A 22,413-nucleotide genomic window follows, 5' to 3' on the forward strand; every position below is an offset into this window, starting at 1 on the left:
ACTCTTATGGCTACAGGCTGGAGTGGAACCAAGAAGCATTTTCGTACAAGAAAATGTCAAATCTGAAGTTGAGTCAACCATGAGTCTCGAGGCAAAACAAAATCCTCTTGCAACTACAGTTGGAACAGAGAAACCTGCATGTTTTCTGCTGTGTGGTTGGCTGATTAGATATTTACTTGAATTAGCAGTTGAACAGTTGTACCCAGGTGAAAGAAATGGGATTCATAATTTGAGAATGTATAAGGCTGGATGAACCTGTTTATATGAAATGAAACCTGAGCTTACTGAATAAATGTTTGACAGATACTGAACAAAATGTATTACTTTGTTATTTTGATGACTTTGAAAACTAATGGATTCTGTTGTGTGGGCCGCCAGAAGAGGAGGTACTGCTGGCCCACCACCAGAGGGCGCCCTGCCTGAAGTGCGGGCTTCAGGCACGAGAGGGCGCTGCCGCCACGGACACAGCCGGGGGTGACAGCTGTCACTCATTATCTCATGACAGCTGTCACCCATCTACACTTCATCATACCACTCCATAAAAACAGGACGTCATCTCCACCTCATTGCCGAGATATCATCGACCTGTGAAGGTAATATTCTCACCCTTAAAACTAACTGTGTCTTAGTCTGAACTCGTTTTACAGCTGTTTTCCTGTGGAGTGCCTTATCTGGGAGATTGGCGTAATCAGCGATGGCTTCACTTCACACCCCAGCCAGATAAGTGTTTGAGACAGGAGCTGCACGAGTGTGTGTGAGAGGTGGAGGTGGACTCTCCACCATTGTTGCTACTGGGTGTGCACACACCCACATCTTATTGTTTCTGCTCCTCACCAGCAGTACCAGATCCGACATTCAGAGACGGTGGCCACCTGGGGACTCGGGACTTGGCGGCTCCAGTATTCTCCAGGTTCGGTGGCGGAGGAAATCGTGTGGTTCCGGTTCTTCTCAGGACGGACGTCTTCTATCCTCGAGCCTGCCCAAACATCACCTTTGTGGATTGACTGTTTGCAAAATTCTGTATTCCTCTGTATTGTGGTTGTGCTCATTCACAACAGTAAAGTGTTCATATTCGACTCTTTTATTGTTTTACGCCCCCTGTTGTGGGTCCGTGTCACTACACTCTCCCAACAGATTCATCTAAATTATAAGAGCCAAGTGGCTTCTGTGTGTGTGTGTGTGTGTGTGTGTGTGTGTGTGTGTGCATGACTTTGATCATGCAAAAACCAGGGGAGCTGACATTTGCCTTTTGCTTTGGGGTCAGTCCATCTCAAATCACCCAATTTTGGAAAAACCTCCCAGGTCACCCTCTCAGATTTTTATGAAAAAAATCACAGGTGGTCCCATACCAGAGATATGTAAAACCCCAAAATATTAGGTCTGTATCTCAAATGTCTTGAAGGCACAGCCCCTGGAATTTTAGTTAATTATTTGAATTTTACCAAACAAGGCTCTCTGTGCACTTTCCAACATGAATATATCCAATTAAATGGCATGCACAGCTTTGAAAGTAAGTGTCTAGGGCTAACTTTCCCTGTAGAATTCAAAACTCTTGTCAGATTTTGTATATCGTGCACCCATTTTCATTCACAAGGCTCTAAAAATTGTTGAAAATCAAAAACGCAAAAAATTCTACTACCTTCAAGTGCTTATTACTCAAAAAGTATCCGAGATAAAGCAACGTTTTTTTTTTCTCCTATTAGTTTGACATATTAGACCACATCCATAAGAAAACCAAAGTTATTGCTAGTTCAGGAGTTTTTTTTTTTTTTTAATTGCCTGCTTTCACATCCTCATTTGGCCATGTGGCCATTTGAATAACAGTTTCATCTTTTCACAATGAGTTCTTACATATCTGAATATGATATAATCAAAAAAATTGTGTTGTTACTGGCCTTCCTGTTGGAGTTATGAATCAATACTGGTTATCAAAGCTAACTTTTTGGTTAGGTGTGGCCACCACTGGATATACACACACACACACACACACACACACACACACACACACACACACACACACACACACACACACACACACACACACACACACACACACACACACACACACACACACACACACATATATATCTGTGAAATACCTTCAGAAGGCAGCAAATGTTGTGAGACAAACAGATGGTGACTGCCATAGCAGGAGCTGCTGACTTGACTGCTTTGGGCCAAAATAAATGTCTATATCTGCAACCGAGTGTGCACAATGTTTGTGAACAATAGATGGGTGCACTTGTACACGCACGGTTGGCATATTGCCATAAAACTTCTTAGACATCATCTGATCACGCCAACTTGATCTGAATTTAATTCTCCCCCTGATTTTAATCTGTTTTAATGAAGCACTCAAAGCCAGACGGTCATCACATCAGAGGAAACAGAGAGGCAATGTGGATATTGAACCGCAATCAGCAAGAATCCAAAAGGGGATAAAGACAAAGGGGACTCTAATACTCAGTGAAGGAGCAAGAAAAAAAAAAAACTTGACAATTAGCACTAATTGCAGTCATTTTTGCTACCATTCTCTGCATCAATGTTGTGATTCATATCGAAGGCCATCACGGCCTGCTACCACTGTCCCAATTATTGTTCTAATGGCTGTTATTACTCATTACCGTGGCAACCAGGCTTGGGCGACCATTTTAAAAAAATGTAATTAATTGTAATCATGTTGCTACACATTGTGATAAAGGCTGTTTAGCACAGTGGTGACTTGGTATGTGAGTATATTGTTCCTATCCTTTCAAAAACACTTTTACACTTTCACTGTTATTTGCTTAAGTGATCAAAATGTGGCTAATAGAACACTAATCAACATAAAGAGATATTTCAATGTTGAGTTCTTAAAGGTCTGGTGGCCTTTAGAAACAGAAGAAACTCACAAGTGTGTTTCTAGCTGGGTCAGATTCTAATTTCCATCGTGTTTTAAATGATGTCATGACCTGCAACAAGCCCTGGCATGTCCAGCAGATGGCAGTGTTCAACAGGTGACAGGGTGGTCTATAGTATATTACAAAAGCGAAATAGAGTTGGTTTTGAATTGATTAAAGTTCAACCATTCTGAATCAGTCTGTCCTCATTATGTACACTATGGATGCATTTATTTATCTATTAGCTCAGTGCATTTTACAAGGCACATGCCTAGACCTTTTAAAAACCAAGCAACAATTCAAAAAGTAACCAATCAGGACAATGTTTAAACAAGGCACTACATATTGCACATTCTGACTTGACTTGAAGAAATTTTCAGCTGTCTTTAAAATTGAGATTTAATAATTAACTGTTGAATAAGATGGACAAAAGTCAGGGAATATAAAGAGATATCTATGTGTTCAAAAAATAAGCAATGGTGGCTTTGAAGGTGATCCTAATGTTCTGATGTACCTTGAGAACAAAACTTCATTCTTTGGTGTTAATTTGGGCAAGGTCTCACTGTGCCCAAGTGTTGACCAGCTATACTGTCTGGAAAAGTATTGAACATCTGGTTAAGTCTCTGGATGTCCCACAAAACAGTCCAATTAACCACATAGAAAGCATTGTGAAAATCAACACAGGTGGTAAAGAAGCACGGTTGATATTCACACAACTAGGATGAGACCAGTGATTGAGTTCACAGGCATTAAACCAGACTGGTCTGGCTGCAGAGCAGCTGGTGATGAATCCCCTTGAGAATGACCCTTGCGTGCAACTAAAGCACCATGAGCCTCGGGGCTAACAACACTTTTAATTGGCATAATATTAGATCAACAATCACGACGGCTACAGTTTATTCATTGTGGCATCAAACACAAGTCGTGCAATCACTGTAAAACCATAGTGTATCATAAATATACAAGGACACAAATGGGCTGTTTTACAATCAATAAGTGGAATTTAAAGATAAAGTATGGTTTAATGGCAAGGTGGAAATGACCACCAGAGTTTAATTTGCCACGCATGGATAACTACTACTGGTCTATCAGCAGCAATCGTCATTTGGTTTGATTTCCCCGTTTGTTTATCAGCAGAACTCTAAATACACCTGTCAAAATATCTTCAAAACTTCTACCATGTCGTCTAATTTTGATGGGCTGCCAGAACTATTATTTATTTAGCAGGTAATCACTAAATGGACTAATTTCCCAATCAAAGCCAGCTGTATAACAATCTAACACCCAGGACCATTGTCCAGTGGGGAAACGACTTGAAACAGGCATTCAAAAATAAAATATCTTGCCTGTCAAAAATGTCCTCTCCAGAAAGAGTGCATTTCAAACTCAAGCATCAGTGTTATGTGAATAATCACTGTTTGTTTGAAAGAGTTAATCACTATCTGTGATGCCGCAAAAGGATGTGTACCTAATTTGCTCAAATGCCTTTAATATTGGGGTGTAACTCTCCATTTATGGAAATGTTTATCACTATGTGTGAATGCAGAAACACGGTAGCAGTTGTATACTCTGAGTACATACTTAAGTTTTTAGTAGATAGTATATGTGGTAGATTGCACTAATCTTAGTCTGTATAATTTACACAATTATTTTAGTAAAAAAAAAAGTCCTCTCCGGAAAGGTTCTACTTGTTATTTTCAATTTTGAAATAAATATATATACAAACATCTGACAGGACTGTCTTACCATGTGCCACAATCGATCACTCTCACATGTACATGCATGCACACTTACATGAAGTGAAGAGCCCAAATTTGAGAAAATTAACGTGGCCATTGAGTTCTTATGGTGCAGTGATGGTCAACACGAAAGGAAAACAGGCCTGTCATGTCAAGTATTTCAAAATCAGGTATTTATATCAGTTAAATAGTATGGGAATATAGCCAAACTGAAATTATATTGAACCTTGACAGGGTTTTTAATATATCTGTCTGAGGAGATATAAATACAGTACAACATAACGGGGCAGGATTATCATTTCTGTCTGGACAAAGTATCAGCTTTATACTAAAGTGGTCATTTAATGTCTCTGATATCTCTTATTGCAGTAACGGAGCACCTGTCTGCATGACCTATACAGGTCAAAAATTCAGCATTTGCAGGTTCTCAGAAGCACAGGATTAAGCTCCCAAAACTTTATTGAACTGTAAAAGGCAGAGTTTCAACCTTCGATAACTTTCTTTGCAACTATACATTGTGGGCTATTAAAAAAATTAAGAGCTATAGCAATAAAGGGTCAACCACTGCCATTTAAAAACTGACAGACTCCATTAAAATGCTTGAAAAGTCCATTTAAGGTAAAATATTGTGATGAAAAAGTCAGTAATGAAAATTAAACTTAAATGGCTGATGACAATGTTGATTTGCTCCAGGTGCCTGCAAAGACTGCTTGCATTACTAAAAACAGAAGTGTGCTGCATGCTTCTTTGAAGTGAGCAGGAGGCTATCATTATCTTTTTAATAAACTGGGCACACTTGTTTATATGTATGGCTCAATCCATCAGATCAGGTAATGAGCAGCATGTCAAAGCAGTTGTGCTAAGCAAAAAACAAGCAATAATAATAATAACAACAATAATCTCAGAGAGCACATGAGGTATGCCCTCCTCCTTAGGAAATATAACTCATAATAATATAAGCATTTCACTGACTGTTTAACATGGTCTGACTGGTCATTAGGTAGTAAACCAGCCTAAGTTAGTAGATTTATCTACTACAAATGAAATAATGGCTGAATTAGCAAGGTTTGTCAAGAATTTGCTTTGCTGACCCGTGACCTTGAAAAGTTGATCAAGGTCAGCCAAATGCAAACTCATGTGAAGTCATCCCATGAGCCACCAGTACACCAAATTTAGTGAACCTGCAGTTATTTGTTCTCAACCTAGTATGTTTACCAAGAATTTCCTAAACTGACCTCTGTGACCTTGAAAAGTAGGTCGAGGAAACTCATATACGAACTCATCCGAGGTCCTGATAAGAAGCACCGATACGCCAAGTTGAGTGGGCTTGCTGTCATTTGTTCTCAAGTTATTGCACTCACAGTCTGAGTGAGGGACCGACAGAAAAATTATTTTGAAATGCCCTCCCCCCAAAGGAGGGCAGAATAATATTGCTCACTCAGAAAACACATTTCAAATCTGGTAATATTCACTAGCTTTTATGACTACAGGCAAGCTACAGAGGAGAGGATGAAACAATGACCTATATAGAGGGCTGACAATGACATCGTACACAAAGATAAGGGCAGGAACCAACTTCCTGCATATTCATGATCCTTGTGGGAATCATTTTTCTGCTGGGGGGATGCTTAGCAGGAGCTCAACTGATGTTAACATAAGGGACGGAGCAGTCAGTTCATCTTCATTGTATATTCTTTTTAATTTGGTGAGCTACAAGATGAAACTCACTCACTCAACTACTCATCTTCATGTTTGTTGTTTAAGCCCTTCAACGCCATCTACGTTTTGTAATTCCCTATTTCAGGAACCCGTAATTCCTTGTGCATGGTGAAAAGCACTGTGAAGGGTGTGTTGAGTAATCCAGGAAGAACTTTGGCAATGTGCATTTCGAGGCTTGCGTCATTACAAAATAGTGACAGTCATCAATGACGTTGCGAAGCCTCACTGTCCAGCTGTACCACGTGACTGGAAGTGGTTCAGATCTTGGTGCGAAGGGTATAAATCCCATAGATTCAGTCCCAAATGTGTGGTTGTGAAAGAGGAGCGTTTTGGTCAATTGAGAGTAAGACCATTTGGAAAGTTAGTCAAGTTTGGAGAGTAGGAGGACAGGATCGCCTAAATCCAAACACAGTTGAAAAATTATTGTTAATAAAAAGGAGTAAAATCTCCCCTGTACTGTCTATCATTGTGCTCATTACACAAGCACATTCACTGTCCTCTGCCAGCGAGCACTGATGCCTTTTTCCAGAAGTGACACCACACATGAATATAACTCCACCTGCCATTATTATCTGAGGCCAAAATATGGCCATCGGGTATTGCAAAAGTCTGTCCGTCTGTCTGTGCTCAGTATAAATACAGTCCTATTACTGCCAGCGTCTTAAAATAATTCACAGGAAATATTCTTAGGACACAGACCTTGGACAAGTTCAAAGATGGCTACCGTGACCTATTTTAAGAGGTCAAAAGGTCACATCCTGTTTACTTTTTTTATGCTCATATGGCTGACAGTACTTTAGCATTGTATATTTATATGACTCACAAAACAAGTTTATTATACAACTATGATATACATTATAATTGTAATATACGCACTAGAAAATACAGAAATACACTATATTAGTATGAACAAATTATTATTATCATGTGAACATGAAGCCTAACCTGACAACCGGCCCTGAAGTGGGTCAGATATTGGTTTCTCTCTCCTAGCCTGTGATTGGTTGGTGGCCAAGATACTGATGTCAGCCCATGAGTCAGCCTCATGTTGATGTGGCGTGAGCGCTGCTCTCCTATTGGTCCTTTAGGAGTGGGAAATCTCACTCCAAAATGGAGGCCGGAATCCGGCCCAATTCACAGCTGGGTCGGTTGTTGGGCTACATGAAGCCCTGAGAAACTAGCCCTTTTGTGAACAGTGCGCTGGAAAGCTTCAATGTTTCAATGCTTCATGAAGCTTCTTCTTAGGTGCTGTCATCTACCTCATGCTCACCCACCTGGAGACTGTCAGGAGCGCTGTGAGAGTCATGTTCTTTGATTTCTCCAGCGTTTTCAACACCATCAGACTGGCACTGCTGCGGGGGAAGCTGGAGGACGCAGGTGTGGATGGACACCTCGCCGCCTGGACCATCGACTACCTCACTGGCTGCCCGCAGTACGTGCGGCTGCGCGGCTGTCAGTCTGAGGTGGTAAGGTGCAGCACTGGGGCCCCCCAGGGCACCGTCCTCTTGCCTTTCCTCTTCATCCTCTACACCTCAGACTTCACCTACAACACGGACAGCTGCCACCTCCATAAGTTCTCTGATGACTCAATCATTGTGGGTCGTGTGTCTGAGGGGAACGAGCTGGAGTACTGGTCGGTCATCACAGACTTCGTGGACTGGTGTGAGCGCAACCACTTGTGTCTCAACACCAGTAAGACAAAGGAGATGGTGATCAACATCAGGAGGAAACCACCACCTCACCCACCGGTGAACATCCAGGGGGAGGACATAAAGACTGTGGACAGTCTCAAATACCTGGGTGTTCACCTCAACAGCAAATTGGACTGGACTCATAACACCGACGCCCTGTACAAAAAAGGTCAGAGTCGCCTCCACCTCCTGAGGAGACCGAGATCCTTTGGAGTGAGCAGGTCTCTGCTTAAGACTTTCTATGACTCTGTTGTAGCCTCAGCTCTCCTCTATGCAGTCGTCTGTTGGGCCCTGGGCAGCACAGAGCGGGAGAGAAAGAGACTGAACAATCTGGTCAGGAAGTCCAGCTCTGTCCTGAGCTGTCCTCTGGACTCTCTGGAAGAGGTGGCTGACCAAGTTCAAATCCATCATGGACAACTCCTCTCACCATCTGCACTGGACTGTAGTGGAGCTGTGCAGCTCCTTCAGTGACAGACTGAGGCACCCTCAGTGCAAGAAGGAACAATACCGCAGGTCGTTCCTCCCTGCTGCGGTCAGGCTGTACAATAACACTGTGAAATAACCACATGCAATAATATGTCCACAAATCACGTGCAATATTAATATGTCCAGAAATCATGTGCAATAACAACTCGTTTACAAATCCCTGCACTAATGTCACCTTACCACACCTAAACTCCATTTCACATATTGTAAAGAAGATGCTCCTATCTCCTTTTCAATCCCAATCATGTTTATATATGCATATGTATATGTATAGGTACGTATGTGCATATGTGTATGCGTGTATGTGTGTATATGTGTGTGCATGTATATGTGTATATGCATATATATATATATATATATGCATGTATGTGTGTGTGTGTGTATACACATACATATTCTATTTCTACCTAATTTCTTATGTCTCGTACTGTTACAAGTATTATTATTATTGCTTATCCTTGCACACGCTATTTGATGAACATTTTCCTCTACTTGCACCCATCTTGTGTGTGTTTTTAAGAGCTGACGTACGTAACGTGAATTTCTCCTCTGTGAGATCAATGAAGTTTATTTTTATCTTCACCATTAGTAGTGAAAAACTCAGCCAGATGGGGTGTGCAGCCAGTACATTCTGAGTGCCGGTCCCAAGCCCGGATAAATGAGGAGGGATGCATCAGGAAGGGCATCCGGCATAAAACAAGCCAACCCAACTATGCAGACTCAGAATCGAATTCCCATACCGGATCGGTCGCGGCCCGGGTTAACAACGTCCACCACCGGTGCTATTGCCCAACAGGGTGCCGGTGGAAATTGGGCTACTGCTGGGCGAACACGACGAAGAAGAGGAGGAAAACATTGCCACGAACAGCGGGAGAAGAAGAAAACTATGGAAATGAGAGTGGGGACTTTGAATGTTGGTAGTATGACTGGTAAAGGGAGAGAGCTGGCTGATATGATGGAGAGGAGAAAGGTAGACATATTGCGTGTGTAAGAGACCAAGTGGAAGGGAAGTAAGAGCAGGAGCATCGGTGGTGGGTACAAGTTGTTGTACCAAGGACAGGAAGAGAAATGGTGTTGGGGTCATTTTAAAGGAAGAGTATGTTAAAAGTGTGTTGGAGGTTAAGCGAGTGTCTGACAGGGTGATGAGTGTGAAGTTGGAAATTGAAGGGGTGATGATGAATATTATCAGTGCATATGCCCCACAGGTAGGTTGTGAGATGAAGGAGAAAGAAGATTTCTGGAGTGTGTTAGATGAGGTGGTGGAGAGTGTGCCCAAGCATGAAAGAGTGGTGATAGGAGCAGACTTCAATGGGCATGTTGGTGAAGGGAACAGAGGTGATGAGGAAGTAATGGGTAGATATGGTTTCAAGGATAGGAATGGGGAAGGACAGATGGTAGTTGATTTTGCAAAAAGGATGGAAATGGCTGTGGTGAATACCTACTTTAAGAAAAGGGAGGAGCACTTTTTGAAGAGTTGATGAATAAAGAAAATGAGCAAGAGAAAAGGCTGGATGATCTGGTGAGAGTAAATCAGGAAGTAAAAGAGATTAGCAAGGAAGAAGTGAGGGCTGCTATGAAGATGATGAAGAGTGGAAAGGCAGTTGGTCCAGATGACATTCCAATGGAGGCATGGAAATGTCTAGGAGAGATGGCAGTAGAGTTTCTAACCAGATTGTTTAATAAAATCTTGGAAAGTGAGAGGATGCCTGAGGAGTGGAGACGGAGTGTGCTGGTTCCTATTTTCAAGAACAAGGGTAATGTGCAGAGCTGCAGTAACTACAGAGGCATAAAGCTGATCAGCCACAGCATGAAGTTATGGGAAAGAGTAGTAGAAGCTAGGCTTAGAAAACAGGTGAAGATCTGTGAGCAGCAATATGGTTTCATGCCGAGAAAGAGCACTACAGATGCAGTGTTTGCTCTGAGAATACTGTTGGAAAAGTACAGAGAAGGACAGAAAGAGTTACATTGTGTGTTTTTGGACTTAGAAAAAGCTTATGATAGGGTGCCAAGAGAAGAGTTGTGGCATTGTATGAGGAAGTCTGGAGTGGCAGAGAAGTATGTTAGGGTAGTGCAGGACATGTACAAGAATAGTGTGACAGCGGTGAGATGCGCAGTCGGAATGACAGACTCATTCAAGGTGGAGGTGGGATTACACCAAGGATCAGCTCTGAGTCCTTTCTTGTTTGCAGTGGTGATGGACAGGTTGACAGATGAGATCAGACAGGAGTCCCCATGGACTATGATGTTTGCAGATGACATTGTGATCTGTAGTGAGAGTAGAGAGCACGTTGAGTCTAGTCTGGAGAAGTGGAGATATGCTTTGGAGAGAAGGGGAATGAAAGTCAGTAGAAGCAAGACTGAGTACATGTGTGTGAATGAGAGGGAGCCCAGTGGAATAGTGCAGGTACAAGGAGTAGAAGTGGTGAAAGTAGATGAGTTTAAATATTTGGGGTCAACTGTTCAAAGTAATGGAGAGTGTGGTAGAGAGGTGAAGAAGAGAGTGCAGGCAGGGTGGAGTGGGTGGAGAAAGGTGGCAGGAGTGATTTGTGACCGAAGAATATCAGCAAGAGTGAAGGGGAAAGTTTACAAAACAGTAGTGAGACCAGCTATGTTGTATGGTTTAGAGACAGTGGCACTAACAAAAAGACAGGAGGCAGAGCTGGAGGTGACAAGAATGGACAAGATTAGGAATGAACATATCAGAGGGACAGCTCAGGTGGGACAGTTTGGAGACAAAGTCAGAGAGGCGAGATTGAGATGGTTTGGACATGTGCAGAGGAGGGACCCAGGGTATATAGGGAGAAGGATGCTGAGGATGCAGCCACCAGGCAGGAGGAGAAGAGGGAGACCAAAGAGGAAGTTTATGGATGTGCTGAGAGAGGACATGCAGGTGGTTGGTGTGACAGAGGAAGATACAGAGGACAGGGTGAGATGGAAACGATTGATCTGCTGTGGCGACCCCTAACGGGAACAGCCAAAAGACAAGGAAGAAGAAGAAGAAGAACCATTAGTAGTGAATAGTTCTGATCTCAGCCTGAATTAACTTAGATGTGAACAAATGTGGGAAAATCGGTCTCCTAAAGGTTTCAGAAGCATTGTGGGTGTTTTGGAATTTTTGCTGAGTACAGTAATCAGAGCAGGAAAGACAGTTTGAGTATAGTTAAAGAGTTAATTGTTAAGTTTATACGTATATGTAAAGAGTTAATAAACCCAAACAAAAACAGGAGCAGCCGAATGGACAACAACAACAAATAATGAATGTTTTTCCGTTCTTTCAATGGCACAAATATTTCATTCGGAGCTGGAATGGTTAGCTCCGAATGTACCATTCCAGCTCTGTTTTATGTAACAGATCCTTGTCATTTGATATAACAACAGAAAAGGGACTTATATTTTGGTGTTCATCACTGGTGCTTTGGCGTCAAAAGTCCAACAGAAATTTTATATAGGAGTCCAAAATTGTTCTCAGTGAAGTTGCAAAAAACAATTTTGGTGATGTAGTCTGATGATGTAGCACTTTCCTCACTTCAGCGAAAACCTGCGCCAGATATTTGTCCAGCTTTTCCTCCTAACTTCATTCTCTAAATCCTAACAGCTCTCCAAGCCTCCAGACGGCAGCAAAACAAACTCCGCCATGTTTAGTTAAACACCGCCCCCGGTAGTGTGAGCAGGCGCGGTGGTCGGGGCGTGCAATAGCACATTTCATATAGTACTATGATGGCATGCTAAAAAGAACTATTGCAAGGTAAATGAAACACAATGGCAAATGATATGAATAATCCATGTCACATGGCATACAAGCCACCAATCAAATGACAAGGATCCGCTTAGCCATTATGTAAAGTTTGTTTTTGAAGTTCATTGACATCCAAAAATCTGCTAGTGTTTTCTTTTTCCAAGTACTTGTCTTTCGACACTAAAATTTTAGGGCCCGGTCCCACTGGGGAGAGGATTAATTGCGCATGAATTGAGTACACAAATTATGGGCGTTCGTTGTTGTCCACAACAAAAATGGCCAAAAATGACAAATGTCCCAGTATGAATTACAGATATATTAATAATATATAGCGAATATATGATGAACAATCACGGGTGTATAACACATGAAGTGAGGAAACGGATCTGACGCATTGCGATTATCACAGTAGTATTACGGTTGTATTATGAATGCATCGCAGACATGTTGCGCGTGCACGGCATCTGCATTGCGGTCATAAAAGAAGCGCACTCGGGCTGTCGGCATCACTATTCACACCAACAATACAGGCACTGGAACAGTTGCTGGACTCGGACAAGTTGATTGGAGTAAAGAAGCAGTGAACTGGGCGAGTGGTGACGTCAGCGGATCGCATCTGAACGATTATAACAAGAAGTTAAATCTGTTACAAACATAGGAATAAATACTGTAACAGCTGCAGACAAGAAGGAAAAAAAAGCTGTTTTATCAAGCCTTGACAATGTAAACAAGTCAAATAATTACCTTTTTAGACGGCTCAAAATGCTTTCTGCCATTATTATTAATTCTGCTTTCTGATTTGCATCCACCGCAAATCAGATGCAAAGCAGACGTAATAAAAACGCTTTATTCGTGGCCAATCTGTATGAAGTCACTACAACTTATTTTAGTTCGTGATGTGGACATAATGGGCGCGCAAAATATCCGTTTTACACACTGTCCCAGTCCCCTGCCAAGCCATAAATTCCTGTCAGTTGCGGATATCAGCAGATGACGGCGAATATACAGCGCATAGATTGAGTATGTATTGTGTATATATTGAGTATGTATGGAGTATGTAAGGTGGATGTCATCCGCAGCCAAAATTTTGCACAGCTCAAAAATCCTGGTAATGGAAAAATGTGCCTCTGCGGATAATTGCGGACGTGTGCGGGTGTCAGCTGACTCATACAAGCATGTTTCACACATATTGCAGATGTTACGCGAATATGAGCCAATTTTGTGCGCAATCCATATGTAAATCCTCCTAAACGCCAGTGGGACAGGGCCCTTATGTTTCATGTCATCTCCAGTTAAAACAGCTGTTGATGAGACTGGAATGACCGCCTTGCATTTTCCCTGAAACACTGTATATCACATAGCCTACTTTGACAGACAGACAGCGTAAGGTCATCAAATATCTTTGACCTCTGCTGTTTGGCATATAAAATAATAAATACTTGACTTCTGTTGCAAACAGGATGACTGACTTTTACTACATTGCCTGCTGACAGAAGCCACCCAGAAACACCTGCAAGCTGGCACTGGATGATAAATCTGGACAAAGACAAAAGAGGGATGGAGAGACTGTGGGGGGTTTGGGCTCTAACCAGGAAATGATAGCAGGGAGATAGGAAGTCACAGTTTGGGTATAATAATGCAGCTGGCGGGGGGTTGGTTGAAATGTAGGAGAGATGACGCATATTCCCCCACTTCCCCTCATAACGCAGCTGGGTACAGCACTTTAGATTGACTGCTGACTTTATAGGCTGCAATTCACATCAAGGCCATGAGCCTGTGCCTCTGATCATTGGCAGAGTGCAGCATGGGAAGGCAATGAGAGGAAGGAATCTGTATGACAGAGGTATTAATCTGGTCCCCATTAAAATCCCCACAATAAAATACTCTGCAGGAGTCAAATTATATTAAGAGGGAATGTTGAGAGCAATCGATAGCACGGTGCGGCACTGACCGATTTGATGGGCGGACAAATAAAATACACGGAATGAAAAGAACAAATGCCTTCTCTGTCCAGCCAAGCGGGGGCAGTATTTCATAGCAATGAATTGGTGCCTCTCATCATTTCAAATGCCTTTACCCCATGCTGTCACAGCCCCGGCAAAAAAAAGGAGCCTTTATTTACTACAGCAGTCGAGATCTGCGGAGGACCTTCATTTCAAAATAAGTAAACAAATAAATAAATAATAGGCACAGAAATTCATGAGACAAGGCTGTTGAGAGGGCCAGTCTAATAGTCCCATGATGGGGTTGAGTTATAAACGGAGGGATGCAGGGGGTTGAGGAACAGAAGGAAGGGATGAAGGAGGTCTAGAGAGTGGGATTTTGCGAGACAGGCAGGCGGAATGCTGCCTCACCTCCAGTCACAGTAAATTCAAGAAACTGCCTCAGTGGTTCAGGGTTAGAGGGCTGAATTACCACCTCACTGCATCTCTCTCTTTTGCTCGCACACTGCTTTTTCTACCTCTGAGCACACGCGTGGCATGTTGGGAACCCTGAGAAGGAAAGGCAGCTTGCCACCAGACAAGCCCCCGTGTATCTCTGAAGCAGTGCACTCACTGTCTCCCTATTCATTATCTCTCATTATCTTTCACATGGATGTGAGCCAAGAGCTGGCGTCTCCTCTGCACGCAGGACGCCGATTTACAAGCCAATCGATACAAGACACTACAATGCATGGCTCCTTGTGTTATTGCTCTTTTAATTAAACCTATAACACCAGCTTGTCGTCTCCGCTCTGACAGGGTCGACAGCTGACAGCTTCCCATCTGGATGTATGTTTTTGCCATCACCCTCTGAGTATGTATGCAAATGAAAGGCATCAGGGGACCGACGCAAACCCTGCACACTCTACACACTCTACACACCACGATATAAATATACAAGGAAATATACATATATTATGTGCAATGGCTTTTTTGACTATGTCTGACTTCATCATAAGAACTCTGTCTAACTTCTTTATAAAGTTATTCAGACCAAACAATCCTAAATATTTTGCTGATTAATATTTGTCTTAGATCATCCATCTAGGCTTGCTTGATTTGAGATACAAGGGGTGATTGAGAAGTTTTGAGCCTGACCTAAAAAAGTAGGGTGTGATTCTCCATCTTTTGCATTTTGAGAAACCACCATTTCCAGAGAATGTGTGAAGTTTTGACTCAATGGGTGCAATGGTACAAAATGTTGGTTTCTCAGAATACAAAAGTTGTACAACCACACCCTACTTTTTCTTGGTCAGGCTCAAAACTTCTCAATTGCCCATTGAATACAAAGAGACAGTGTTTTGGATCATGTTTCATTGACATTTGACCAAAAAACTCTAAAATCGAATCACCTCTAAATATTGATCCAAGTAATATTCCCACCATGTTTGATCCATGTACGCCTCTTGGTTGTTAAAATATACAAACTAGGTGTTATTCAAACCATGTCTTCCTTGACCTTTGACCAAAGTACTCCTCATCTGTAGATACTCATATTACATAGACAAGTAATATTCCCACCATGTTTGATCCATGTAAGCCTCTTGGTTGTTGAAATATACAAACTAGGTGTTTTTCAAACCATGTTTTCCTTGACCTTTGACCAAACTACTCCTTGTCTGTAGATACTTATACTACATAGCCAATTAATATTCACACCATGCTTGATGCATGTACGCCTCTTGGTTGTTGAAATATACAAACTAGGTGTTATTCAAACCATGTCTTCCTTGACCTTTGACCAAAGTACTCCTCATCTGTAGCTACTCATACTACATAGACAAATAATATTCCCACCAGGTTTGATCCACGTAGGTCTGTTGGTTGTTGAAATGTACAAACTAGGTGTTTTTCAAACAATGTCTTCCTTGACCTTTGTCCAAACTACTCCTTGTCTGTTGATCCACACACACACACACACACACACACACACACACACACACACACACACACACACACACACACACACACACACACACACACTTGTTTAAACGACCCTCTGTTTTCATCTCTTCGTGCGGGGTGCAGGGAAATTAGGGTTCTTTTGCAATGCTAATGTTCAGGTGTGTTCGCCGCAACATTTGCTCCAGGTTAATCAATCACAGAGTTTTGTGGTGCAGTGATTTCATGAAACAGCTGACTTTAGGGTTCTCCATCCTCCCTCCACCCCTCCCACCCCACTCCCTTGACACCCCCCAACACCCCTCTGCCACCCCCCAATCTAAAATGATCCCTCCATCTTGCTCAGGGAGACAGATCTCTGCCAGTCACCTACAGTGCAAAGAAGAGATTCTCTCATTATAAATAAAACATAATCCTTTCCAAATCTCATGCTCGTCTCTCATTACTTTCGTTCTGTCACTTTGTCCTGTTGCCCTTTTTTCCTCTCGTCTCCTCCGCACAGCATTTTGTCTCCTTCTCCTTGCTTTTTGTCCACAACTCATAAATCTCTCCTGCCACTTGCCTTCATTTCTAATCTCACACTCAATCTCCCTCTTCGTCTCTCCATCCTCCTTACCTTCTTCCGAATCTACTCCTTTTTTTTCTTTATTCCTCTTTCCAACACCCCTTCAATCTACTTTCTTCTCATCTTCTTCCTACATTATCTTTTATTACATTGTTCTTCGTGTGTGTTCCTCATCAAACCTGCTCTTACGGGCCTCTGGACCATTGTCACGTGTCGTCTCCTGTTTCTGTCTATACACTAATGTCTCTTCCTTTTCTTTCTTTGTGTTATTTTTTTTGGTCCTTTGCAATAGTTTCCTTCAAAGCTGCAATACACTTTCATTCCCCTTGCAATCTCTGTCTAGTTTTTCTCCTTTTCTTGTGACTCAGTGGGAATCTTTTCCTGTCTCTCTGCCTCTTCCATCTCCACACTCTCCTTCTGTAAATGCGATTTGTTCGGCAGCTCAAGTCAGCAGCATAATCGCGCTGTTTGGAGGATGTTGGGAGAGAGGAAGAGAGAGAGAGCAGAAGAAAGAGAAAAAGGGAGTAAAGTGAATGGGACAAGAGGGCAAATCAAATGAGTGGTGGCTGAGTGACTCAGTCTCTCCTCCCAGTGTTTTGCCTGTTTTAATTGCCTGCCATACAGTTCAGCCCTCTCTTTACTTTCTGTACTTCTCTTAACGTGTTCGTTTTCACTCTGAGACCGTTGCATGTGATGCACATGAGTGAGAGGTATTGTTACTTCTTGTGTTCTGCACTGCAAAATTCTCCAAAACACCAAATGACAGCAGAGAGAAAATACATTCAGAAGACAGGGTAGAATAACTTCTCAGAAAGCACCTGATTTGGGTCCAGAGTCAGTTTCTAGACCAACAGATCTAAGTTACAGATGCAACCATTTGCTGCCCCATTCTGGAGTGGGCAGGATGTTCACCATACTCGGGCCAGCTACTGAAAAAATAATAAGAAAAATGCTCATCCAGTTTGGAGCTGGGTCAGTTCTGGCCTAGTTCATGCTTGCAAGCATCAGTTGGCCATCCCAGGCTACCTGAAATTTGTCCTCATCAGCTGATAGTGACTAGATCTACAATGTTATTGGCCCATTTTGCTAAAGACATCAACTTGGGTTTACTTTACGGATTTGTGCCTGAATCAATGTAAAATATGGCAAATATGACTTTGTAAGAGATGGTTTTTACTTCACATGAAACTGATTGGCTCTATGATAGACCTTCCAGTTCCATATTTCATTGTCCTTTCACTGTGAACAGCCACCAGCGTCAATAATGGAATTTTCCATGACATCGCAGAGCAAAGACATTTTGAAAATCGCAAGCTTTCCGTCATGACCGAAAGAACGAGCTCACAGATACAAGTAGCAGAACTGAGGTTCCTCCATCTGGTATCTGAGTTTACACTAAGCTAAGCTAAGGTGGTCTCCCAGGGAATGTCTTCCAAGCAGGTCCAATTGGAAGGAGGTCTCGGGGAAGAACCAGGGCATGCTCGATGGATTATTTTTCTCAGGTGGCTTTGGAATGAATCACCCAGGAAGACTCAGAGGACTTGGCCAAGGAGAAGGAAGTGTGGGCTGAGCTGGTTGGTCTGCTGCCACCATGACCTGGATAAGCAGCAGGCAATGAATGAATGAATGGATGAACCCAGAAATGGAAGAAACCTTGGTACTCAGTCAAAGGTTTGGACACATTTTCCCATATATTTATATATATATATATATATATATACACTTTGCTTTCTCCTCTCACATTTAATTTTTTTGGGGGGGCCAAGCCTTAAATTTTTCACTGCATATTTATGTCACTCCTGCACATGTCCCATTTTTCAAAGTAATTGCCTAATATGTGTGCGTCCAAATAATTGGCCCCCAAATTCTTGTGCAGTGGTGCATCCATATGAGAATGAACTAAAAATCAGTCTTAAGTCGACATTTATGGCAAATTGTTGCTCTGGGGGTTGCTAAGGTTAGACCTTACTTGTGTGAAGCGCCTTGAAGCAACCTTGTTGTGATTTGGCGCTATAAAAATGAAAATAAATTGAAATTGAAATTGCTGCAGGAAAAAATATTCATCTGTTTTGGAGATGGTTCTGGTCCAGATACAAAAACTGCATGAGTTATTGGCTTGCTCCACCAAAAGTAACAGGCTTTCATCCATTTCACAGATCTTCAATCAATCAATTTTTTTATATAGCGCCAAATCACAACAAACAGTTGCCCCAAGGCGCTTTATATTGTAAGGCAAGGCCATACAATAATTATGTAAAACCCCAACGGTCAAAACGACCCCCTGTGAGCAAGCACTTGGCTACAGTGGGAAGGAAAAACTCCCTTTTAACAGGAAGAAACCTCCAGCAGAACCAGGCTCAGGGAGGGGCAGTCTTCTGCTGGGACTGGTTGGGGCTGAGGGAGAGAACCAGGAAAAAGACATGCTGTGGAGGGGAGCAGAGATCGATCACCAATGATTAAATGCAGAGTGGTGCATACAGAGCAAAAATAGAAAGAAACAATGCATCATGGCAACCCCCCAGCAGTCTACGTCTATAGCAGCATAACTAAGGGATGGTTCAGGGTCACCTGATCCAGCCCTAACTATAAGCTTTAGCAAAAAGGAAAGTTTTAAGCCTAATCTTAAAAGTAGAGAGGGTGTCTGTCTCCCTGATCTGAATTGGGAACTGGTTCCACAGGAGAGGAGCCTGAAAGCTGAAGGCTCTGCCTCCCATTCTACTCTTACAAACCCTAGGAACTACAAGTAATCCTGCAGTCTGAGAGCGAAGCGCTCTATTGGGGTGATATGGTACTACGAGGTCCCTAAGATAAGATGGGACCTGATTATTCAAAACCTTATAAGTAAGAAGAAGAATTTTAAATTCTATTCTAGAATTAACAGGAAGCCAATGAAGTGAGGCCAATATGGGTGAGATATGCTCTCTCCTTCTAGTCCCCGTCAGTACTCTAGCTGCAGCATTTTGAATTAACTGAAGGCTTTTTAGGGAACTTTTAGGACAACCTGATAATAATGAATTACAATAGTCCAGCCTAGAGGAAATAAATGCATGAATTAGTTTTTCAGCATCACTCTGAGACAAGACCATTCTGATTTTAGAGATATTGCGTAAATGCAAAAAAGCAGTCCTACATATTTGTTTAATATGCGCTTTGAATGACATATCCTGATCAAAAATGACTCCAAGATTTCTCACAGTATTACTAGAGCTCAGGGTAATGCCATCCAGAGTAAGGATCTGGTTAGACACCATGTTTCTAAGATTTGTGGGGCCAAGTACAATAACTTCAGTTTTATCTGAGTTTAAAAGCAGGAAATTAGAAGTCATCCATGTCTTTATGTCTGTAAGACAATCCTGCAGTTTAGCTAATTGGTGTGTGTCCTCTGGCTTCATGGATAGATAAAGCTGGGTATCATCTGCGTAACAATGAAAATTTAAGCAATACCGTCTAATAATACTGCCTAAGGGAAGCATGTATAAAGTGAATAAAATTGGTCCTAGCACAGAACCTTGTGGAACTCCATAATTAACTTTAGTCTGTGAAGAAGATTCCCCATTTACATGAACAAATTGTAATCTATTAGACAAATATGATTCAAACCACCGCAGCGCAGTGCCTTTAATACCTATGGCATGCTCTAATCTCTGTAATAAAATTTTATGGTCAACAGTATCAAAAGCAGCACTGAGGTCTAACAGAACAAGCACAGAGATGAGTCCACTGTCCGAGGCCATAAGAAGATAATTTGTAACCTTCACTAATGCTGTTTCTGTACTATGATGAATTCTAAAACCTGACTGAAACTCTTCAAATAGACCATTCCTCTGCAGATGATCAGTTAGCTGTTTTACAACTACCCTTTCAAGAATTTTTGAGAGAAAAGGAAGGTTGGAGATTGGCCTATAATTAGCTAAGATAGCTGGGTCAAGTGATGGCTTTTTAAGTAATGGTTTAATTACTGCCACCTTAAAAGCCTGTGGTACATAGCCAACTAACAAAGATAGATTGATCATATTTAAGATCGAAGCATTAAATAATGGTAGGGCTTCCTTGAGCAGCCTGGTAGGAATGGGGTCTAATAAACATGTTGATGGTTTGGATGAAGTAACTAATGAAAATAACTCAGACAGAACAATCGGAGAGAAAGAGTCTAACCAAATACCGGCATCACTGAAAGCAGCCAAAGATAACGATACGTCTTTGGGATGGTTATGAGTAATTTTTTCTCTAATAGTTAAAATTTTGTTAGCAAAGAAAGTCATGAAGTCATTACTAGTTAAAGTTAATGGAATACTCAGCTCAATAGAGCTCTGACTCTTTGTCAGCCTGGCTACAGTGCTGAAAAGAAACCTGGGGTTGTTCTTATTTTCTTCAATTAGTGATGAGTAGAAAGATGTCCTAGCTTTACGGAGGGCTTTTTTATAGAGCAACAGACTCTTTTTCCAGGCTAAGTGAAGATCTTCTAAATTAGTGAGACGCCATTTCCTCTCCAACTTACGGGTTATCTGCTTTAAGCTACGAGTTTGTGAGTTATACCACGGAGTCAGGCACTTCTGATTTAAAGCTCTCTTTTTCAGAGGAGCTACAGCATCCAAAGTTGTCTTCAATGAGGATGTAAAACTATTGACGAGATACTCTATCTCACTTACAGAGTTTAGGTAGCTAATCTGCACTGTGTTGGTATGTGGCATTAGAGAACATAAAGAAGGAATCATATCCTTAAACCTAGTTACAGCGCTTTCTGAAAGACTTCTAGTGTAATGAAACTTATTCCCCACTGCTGGGTAGTCCATCAGAGTAAATGTAAATGTTATTAAGAAATGATCAGACAGAAGGGAGTTTTCAGGGAATACTGTTAAGTCTTGTATTTCCATACCATAAGTCAGAACAAGATCTAAGATATGATTAAAGTGGTGGGTGGACTCATTTACTTTTTGAGCAAAGCCAATAGAGTCTAATAATAGATTAAATGCAGTGTTGAGGCTGTCATTCTCAGCATCTGTGTGGATGTTAAAATCGCCCACTATAATTATCTTATCTGAGCTAAGCACTAAGTCAGACAAAAGGTCTGAAAATTCACAGAGAAACTCACAGTAACGACCAGGTGGACGATAGATAATAACAAATAAAACTGGTTTTTGGGACTTCCAATTTGGATGGACAAGACTAAGAGTCAAGCTTTCAAATGAATTAAAGCTCTGTCTGGGTTTTTGATTAATTAATAAGCTGGAATGGAAGATTGCTGCTAATCCTCCGCCCCGGCCCGTGCTACGAGCATTCTGACAGTTAGTGTGACTCGGGGGTGTTGACTCATTTAAACTAACATATTCATCCTGCTGTAACCAGGTTTCTGTAAGGCAGAATAAATCAATATGTTGATCAATTATTATATCATTTACCAACAGGGACTTAGAAGAGAGAGACCTAATGTTTAATAGACCACATTTAACTGTTTTAGTCTGTGGTGCAGTTGAAGGTGCTATATTATTTTTTTCTTTTTGAATTTTTATGCTTAAATAGATTTTTGCTGGTTATTGGTAGTCTGGGAGCAGGCACCGTCTCTACGGGGATGGGGTAATGAGGGGATGGCAGGGGGAGAGAAGCTGCAGAGAGGTGTGTAAGACTACAACTCTGCTTCCTGGTCCCAACCCTGGATAGTCACGGTTTGGAGGATTTAAGAAAATTGGCCAGATTTCTAGAAATGAGAGCTGCTC

The 22,413-nt window shown here is 41.8% G+C and overlaps 1 protein-coding gene across 1 annotated transcript in view; it reads right to left on the reverse strand.

Moving 5' to 3' along the window:
* cadm4 (cell adhesion molecule 4) overlaps window positions 1–22,413 on the reverse strand; it is a 365,953-nt gene that overhangs the window by 333,991 nt on the left and 9,549 nt on the right.

The sequence above is a fragment of the Thalassophryne amazonica genome, chromosome 7, assembly GCF_902500255.1.
Source record: "Thalassophryne amazonica chromosome 7, fThaAma1.1, whole genome shotgun sequence".
Lineage (NCBI taxonomy): Eukaryota > Metazoa > Chordata > Actinopteri > Batrachoidiformes > Batrachoididae > Thalassophryne > Thalassophryne amazonica.